The sequence below is a fragment of the Numida meleagris genome, chromosome 9, assembly GCF_002078875.1.
Source record: "Numida meleagris isolate 19003 breed g44 Domestic line chromosome 9, NumMel1.0, whole genome shotgun sequence".
Lineage (NCBI taxonomy): Eukaryota > Metazoa > Chordata > Aves > Galliformes > Numididae > Numida > Numida meleagris.
In genome coordinates this window covers 8,167,999-8,175,743 of record NC_034417.1, presented here as the reverse complement: position 1 = coordinate 8,175,743, position 7,745 = coordinate 8,167,999, and the positions used below count along the sequence as shown (strand labels likewise).

General features: G+C 45.3%; 1 long non-coding RNA gene across 4 annotated transcripts; it reads left to right on the top strand.

Moving 5' to 3' along the window:
* Positions 51-6,864, top strand: LOC110404044. Of its 4 annotated transcripts, none has more exons than XR_002442032.1 (7): positions 51-320; positions 1,062-1,225; positions 1,836-1,935; positions 2,108-2,252; positions 3,325-3,365; positions 4,173-4,362; positions 6,320-6,864. It is a non-coding gene; the product is annotated as an uncharacterized LOC110404044 (long non-coding RNA). The 4 variants fall into 4 exon arrangements; XR_002442033.1 differs by having other exon boundaries at positions 3,325-3,369; XR_002442035.1 differs by lacking the exon at positions 1,836-1,935.

The window sequence follows — 7,745 nt, the reverse complement described above, 5'->3', positions numbered from 1 at the left end:
GCATCACGTGCCCCGCGGCAGCCAATCGGCTGCGGCCACTTCCGCCCGACGAGCAGCCCGGTTGCCGTGGCAACGCGGCGCCGGGTCGGGCTGCCGGGGGCCGAGTGCCCCCTCCCGGGTCCTGGGCGGATCGGGGCAGCCTGCCCGTACCCGCACAGACCGCTCGGAAGGCCGTTCTCCAGCTGTGCCGGGATCCCTGCGGATGGAGGCACCGAGGAGCAGCGTAACCTCCCCTTCTCACAGGGAGATGATCGGCCAGTGTTATTGCAACACGTACAAAGCATAGAGCATTTCAGAACAGCTCAATTCTACACCGTTTGGTTTGTGTAAACTGTGCCTGTTTCCTTCTCTCATTCATCAGATGGGCATCATGATATGGGGCGGGTGCTTCTGAGGATAAACTGGCCGGTAAACATCTGTCCCTTTAGTCATAGCCCGACATACACAGAGCAGTGGGAGTAGCGCACGCAGCGCTTTGCTGTGACACCCCTACGTCCATGAGTGTCACTGCTGCTGCTGAGTGACTGCTGAGCCCTGCTCGGCAATTACAGACCAGGAGCTCTCAGCCGGATGCGATATAATTGCAAATGTGGCAATCCAGAATTATAAAAGGAGGAATTTGACTGAGCAATAAGAAGTGTGAATAAATGTATGTGTGAAGTGGAGCATGACTACCCAGGGCATGATTCAGCCACCTGTCAGATCCTCCTGCTGCTGATTGTCATCTGAAGGAAAAATCACTTCCTTCAGCCGCTAATTGTTGCTGTAAAAAATTGCGAATTAGTTTGTAGCTTATTCTAATATTGGTTTTGCAATCAAAATCAAATCTATCTTCCTACTGTTTAAATACAGCTATAGCTCTTAAGCTGTTACGCGTCACATAGTCTTTAATTTTTAATCATTTTTGAAGTCTTAATCTCTCTTTGGCATTTCTTTTTTGTAAAGAATCAGCAGACACAAATAGGCCCAGCTTCTGAGAAAACACTTCTTCAAAGCACTTTTCCCACTGTGTTTTCTTAACTAATGGGCCAAATATTAAATACAGTTTCCTGTTTCCTCAGCATTCAGGCCAATTGGAAATGTAGGTGCCAGCCTGAAAACCTCTTATCACAAGAAGGAGATAATCCTAAGGGATATGACGAGAGTAGGCCAGGTGTGATATGCATGCTCCTAGTGTACGTGGCTGTGTAGGAGATTCTGGGGTCAGCTCCTCCTGTTGACTCAGGTAATTTCTGGACCCTTTGAGGAAGGGGTATGTTTGAGATCCATGCTTCAGGTCCAGACAAAGAAAGACTCTTTCCCTTTTGACCACACAGACATATAACAGAACTAAAACAGGCAAACAAAAAAAGACCACAGACAGACTGGAAGGATCTAATCATACAATAGTTCATGAATAATACTAAAAACCAAACGAGAATGAACATCTCAAAGAAAGATGCGGACTCAGTTTTGCTACAGTGGCTAAAAATGGCTTGAACTCATACCTTTCCTCCCAGTCAGCAACCAACTGATGCACACTGCGTGAATATGCAGAGAAAATATGGCATTAGGGAATTCAGCCAGGGGAATTTGCTTACGCATACTTGAAAATTCTTTGAGAACAATGACAGAACCAAAATGTGTTTCAGACCCAAGAAACCAAACGTAAAGCATCTAAAAAACTGTATAGTTGTGTTACACGTTACACAAAAGCAGGGTTATCTTAGAAACACTAAGAGATCTTTTACTGCCAAGCCCCAACCAACACTTGCCTCTGGGAGAACAAACACAAACAGAACTTGGTTTCTTATCAGGTTGTATCTCACATCTGATTATCTTCGGTGTCCGCACAGGTGAGAGCACATGCTGCAGTCAGTGTCTGTGCAGTCACAGAGGCTCTCACGCAGTCTCTGGAGCTTAAAAGTGCGAGTTTCCGTGGCAGCCTCATTCTCGGTAGGAACACTAACAAGAGCTTGGGATTTTACAAGTCCCTACCTGGGGCAGCATGACACAGTGCTGTCACATAAGCCTTGTTCCCATAGCAATAGGAACAAGCCTTGTTTTTTACAGAAAGTTTTCCAGAAAAGGTTCTTCAAGACAAACATCTGACTGCGCTTTCTTTCAGAGCTTCAGGTCTTCATGCTTTTGGCACTGTCCCTGCAGCCTGTATTTTTGGTGTTTTTGGTTACACCTCTAAGAGTCCTTTCAGCATTAATTGTCACAGAAATGACGCCTGATGCAGCAGATCGAGATTCCTGCAATTCCTGCAGGTAATTACTGCCTGTTTAGTGATGCAGCACAATTGCTTCTGACATGGTTGCCTCTGTGGTAAAAAACTACCACGCTTGGGAGAATATTACAGACAAAAGATGAAGTTAGAGAATCTGAAATAGTCTACAAGATACATACTGCAGTGCAACAAACTTGAAATGTGCTAAAAAATACCAAACAACCAAACTGCAAAGAATCAACTGTAATTTGTCACTGGTAGCTGCTTTGGAGAGAGCATTAAAATAGAAATGAGTTATGTGCTTGTAGGGGTTTATTAATCCGTAGGAACAGAGGAGCCAACTGCCACTGAGAGAATTATGAACTCATATAATTAAAATGCCATATGTTGTAAACGTTTAGTTTTAGGGGTTATAATCAGTTTGGGGTTGGTTTCAATGTATATACATAAGTGAGTCTAGTTGAATGGAAGAGCAGACTTTCTCATAATTCTTTCTAAAGATACTTGTAACCACAATAATGAGGATAGCTTGAGAAAGTTTTCTTTCCTATGTCTGCCTCCCTTCGTGTTGTAGTCATTGGCTTCAGCCTCCAGTACTTCTGTGTATAAATCTGAGCAGCCCCTAGGCCTCTCCTGGTTACATTTGAGGCTTGTCTCAAGATCAAAGAGAGGAAAATAAACTCATCTTTTTGTTTTGAATTCCCAAATAGGCTGTTGTATCAAAGGCAGGTAAGATGGGTTATAGCCATGCAGCACAGAGTCCTTGCCAATGAGAGCTCTGTGCACTAAGTGCTGATACAGTTATATATAGGCATAGGGAATGAGAACCTTCGGCCCAGGATGTCCAACATCAGCCTGTAATGATATCTGAGCATTTACATTCCTGCCTGATTTTCAAAGGAAAAATATTCTACAGCTCCCATTGACTTTGGCAGAATCCATAGCATTTTTAAAAATCTGCCAACCTCTATTTGGTTTTCTAATTATAGAATTCAGTACCTAATTTTAGGTACTTTTTGAAAACGTTGACCAGTGGGCTTGATTCGCTGCTCGTTACATCAGCTCTCCCTGATATAAATGCTTCAGTTGAGTAAATGGATTTACTTCCACAGGAAACCTGCACCAGGACTGGGAAATCAGGATCTGTGGCAGAGTAGGTACAGGAATTTTTGTTGTTGTCTTTCATAGAAATACAAGTCACTGGGCTGGTGCTAAATATTATGAAGAGAAGTAAACAAACACAAGTGCAAATCAATAGGTGCTCTGCTGTTAGACATGGGTTTGCCAGCCTACAGGGATTTATCTTTTCACATAGCTCATACCAACAACCCCACTGCTTAATTTCCCTACTGTTTGGCCCTTTTAAAGTAAAAACCATATAGCTATTACCATGTTCTGATCTCCTAAATTCACTTCTTGAAGTTATTAAAATGGCATCCAATTACTTTTCTCTCCCACATGCTCTCAAATTCCTTTATTTTGCAAGCAGAACTGTTCCTCTGGAGCTTAGCCAGCGCTAAGTTAGGATGGAACTGTGGGAACAATGGGGAGATAATTACACTCCTCTCAAAAAGAAAGCTTATATCCCTTGCCAGAAATCATTTCCTGGACTCCACACTGCTGCTACACCTTGTTCCTATGCAGCAGATTCCTTTAGCTGGTAAGACTCTAGCAGCTGGCTCCATTAAATCAGCACCTGACAAATCATGCATTAAGACACTGAAAAGTAAACTATATGTCTGTGAATAGATCGTTAATTTCTGAAAGAGAGAGAAATCATTTTTTACATAGAAGATCTTTTCTTTGGCTGCAGTGTTCATTCTAGGCTAGAAACAATTTTTCTTCAATATTTTTTCAAGGGGATTGTGCAAGTTCGCTGATGAATTCTGACATTACTCAGTGTTTACCCAGGACTAAACTCAATGGAAACATTAATCAGAAAATGTACACATTTCCTTAGGAAAACTGGAGTTTGTGCAGCAGCAGCAAGCCCCAACATTCCCTGCACAGAAGCTAGAGACATTAGTTTGCCAAGAGAAACGGCAAGATGTTGTCAGCACCAGGAGTTCTGGGGAAAGGAGAAGCACAAGGACTGTTTCCAGCCTGGGTCTTCTCTCACCGCTCAGCACCGTCACTTTGCTTTTGAGCAGGTATATCCACAGGCTACTCCTCAGTTACCCGCTTCAGTGAGCCCGCAGGAAGCCAAGCACCCTATTCGTATAATTTGTATCAGTTTCAGTGGAAAGTGAGTGAATAACACCTGGAAGGAGGCATTTGGACTTTTGCAATGCTGTTTTTCTATTGCTAATGGTTTGATCCATCTTGCAATAATTTCCAGTGCAGCTCTGCACAAGCAATTGCACACAATTAATCGCTGGTGTAACTCCATCTGGTAGTTCATCAGGTTCACCCTCTGATGCCTGCTTAGCCCTGTTTGCTCTCCTGCCCAGTCGCAGGCAGCACCACTCCCAGCTCGTGGCCTTCTACCCTGCCAGAAGGGCTGGCACCTCCCAGCCCCCTCCTCCCAGCTGTGCAGCTCTCATCTCATGTCCTTTGCCTTTGTGTGCCACACCACTGCTGGCTGCTCATGAGGAAGCCCAGCAGGCGCAGGTGAAGCAGAGCCAGCACCCTGCAAAATATCGTCGTGCGAATACAGCTGGGAGAACACCGGCAGTGAGCACATCCACAACATAAGGAATTACTACAGCCACACTGCTGACTGTATGAAAATTACAGGCAGTTTACTGTGTGCACTGCAAATGAAAAGGATAAGTCCTTTACGTAGCAAAGCGATTACCTTCTGGAACAACAAGTGCAGCCGACAGTTCCACCCAGGTTAAATGAATGCCGCAGCTCCTATTAGGCTTGCGAGAGAGTAGGACAGGAAAGTAGCACACTGTTAAATGCGGGGCAGCATTTAGCATAACCACACGTGTGGTTTACAGGAGAAGCTGCATGTCATTTACTAAAGTAGACAGTGAGTTGGGGTTTATTAGGGAAATGCCACAGCTATTGCAAAATTGCCATGGCCTAGTTCTAAAAGTTTTCGTTGCATAGTGATTAGCCAGAGCCCTTCTGATATATTCTGGCCACTCAGTGAGACACACCGCGTGTTATTAGTAAAGGCTGAATAGAAATGGCACCGAACAGAAAGGGCTGCGCATGGAGTCATCAGGACTGATTTTTCAGTATAGGCACATGAAAATTACCCAGATTTAGGTTTCACTGGTTCCCAGTTTCTTTCTTCATTGGGTGAAAAGCACTCCCCAAAGTGCCACCCATTGGCTGCTGTCCTGTATCTGTACCGCCCGCGGTGATGACGTGGTGGCCCACCTTGCTGGCTGGCAGGGTTGCCTAGGCCTGTTCCAAGCCATCTGCTGAGTACACCAAGGCTCCTCTGATAAGATCAAGCCCAAACCACCTCAAGTATAATGTTGGTAAACTCTACTGTCAATCAAAACAAGTTACCTTTCTGGGAGTCTGACATCCTCTGGAAACAGAGAGTATAATGGCACAGACAGTACAAAATGAGCACGAAGAGCAGGACATTGAAAGGCTTGATTCTACTTTGACATGTAAAAAAATACATCTGTGCCTGTTAAATGTCATGAATGGTGAAATCCTTGGCCCATGTACAAAGGTCAGCTCCCCTTCACACAGACAGAGCTAGGATTTCACTGTGGCTATATTCGGGAGAGCTTTCGTTGCTGCTTTCGCGCCACTTAACCTGAAATTGTAGTCCTTAGAGTGATTTATTCTCATGCTGCATAACATTGTTTGAAGGGGAAGGGAAATTGATGTTCACACAAGGATCTCAGACAAAGGCAATAAGGTACAGCGTGCACAGTGAAACCACCGAAGTTCCAGTAAGTTATTCCATTGCTCACCTTTGGATGTCAATTAAAACTCGAAAATGAAAAAGATCACAGTACATATTTATAGCTAAGTCAATCTTTACCTAATTAGGCTACGTATATTTTTAAACTAGCAGTACAGTTAGAACATTGTTGCAGTATCTTTGCTTATAATGCTTTTGGCTCCTTCTGAATTTCTCAGTTAACTTATTTACCCTTTAAGCTGTGTAACCGATTTTCTTTCTTTACACAGAACATAAGCACCTTCACTGCCCCAAAAGCACAGAGACTGATTGTTCCCTGCTCACACCAGTGTGAATCAGCAGTGACCCCACCGCAGCCTATAGAATCACATCAATGTAAAGGTGACGTCAGAGAGATAGCAATCAAAGCCCTTGTTTCAAAGTTAATTGTTTTTGCTGAAAAAAGATGAGTACAGAACATGTTTGTTCTCCTTCTCAACTGAAATGTCAAATAAATGCTGCAGTTTGGGCTTCTGCTCCATGTGGGATTTGTACACGTGGATCATGTTGCAAAAAACAGGGCCTTAGTCACAGCAATCACGCTAAGAGTCCATGGCCTTGATCTGATTGTAAGGAAGGGGGAGGGCTTTGCCCCTATTTGTTTGCTGTCATTGAGACCTCTTTTTCCACATCCAGAGCCAATGGCAAACCATCATCTGCTGTCAGCAATATGGCTACAACAACAAATACGTGCTGCATGTAAAGCCATTCCTCAGCTGTTTCACCACGTCCCTCGCTCTGCACGCTTAATGCTTTCAGCATTTCACTCGGCAAATGAAAAGCATCATATCAGGACTTGCAATCTTTTTTCTTTCCCTTTAAATAAATAGGCATGTCGCTTGTGAAGGGGACTGAGGGCAAAGCTGGGAGAGGACACATTCAGAGCTTGCAAGTGGCAGCATCCTTGGGACCTCTCTAACTCACGGCCATGCCTTCCTGGCATCCCAGCACAGACTTGCTGCAGTGAGGACTCACCCCAGCAGTGCATGCACCGCCCCAGCCCTGCACACCTGTGTGTGCCCAGGTGCTGCTGCCCACCTGCCAGCAATGCCTTCCCCTCACAGCGCCTGTTTGCACTGCAGCACTTCCCAGGCCAGTAGCAGCCTCCCCCTGCACACCCAGAGCTGAAAGCCCTACCCGGAGACAGCTCCAAGCAGCAGTCCAATGTCGCTCTGCTGCACTGGTACGGCAGCAGCTGGTAGTGCAAACGGGAGCCGGCCGGTCTCATGGGCACACCTGACTTCATCTGCATGTCAAGGGAAGGGTATACAAATTATGTCTGAGTGTAATCATTGGCCTTCTGGAATCGTCACTCAGACAGCAGAGGAACTGCAGGTGTTGATCAGTTCCGTACACACACATTACCTAGCAAAGTCAGAGCTAAAATTTCCTGTCTGGGCCATAGTGCTTGCTGCCCCTGCCATGGTGGCACCTCATTTACCATAAACCCAGGCTTGGTTTAACTAGAGAAAAACGTGTGGGAGCAGAACATGAATGCCCACCTAGCACACACAGAAGCTGTATAACAGGAGCATCAGAGGGATGGTAGGGGCAGCTTTGGTTGGAGGCTGCCCTGACCTCACAGCTAGATGGAGCAGTGGGGACCCATTCCCTTCCCTTCCCTTCCCTTCCCCTCCCTTCCCTTCCCTTCCCTTC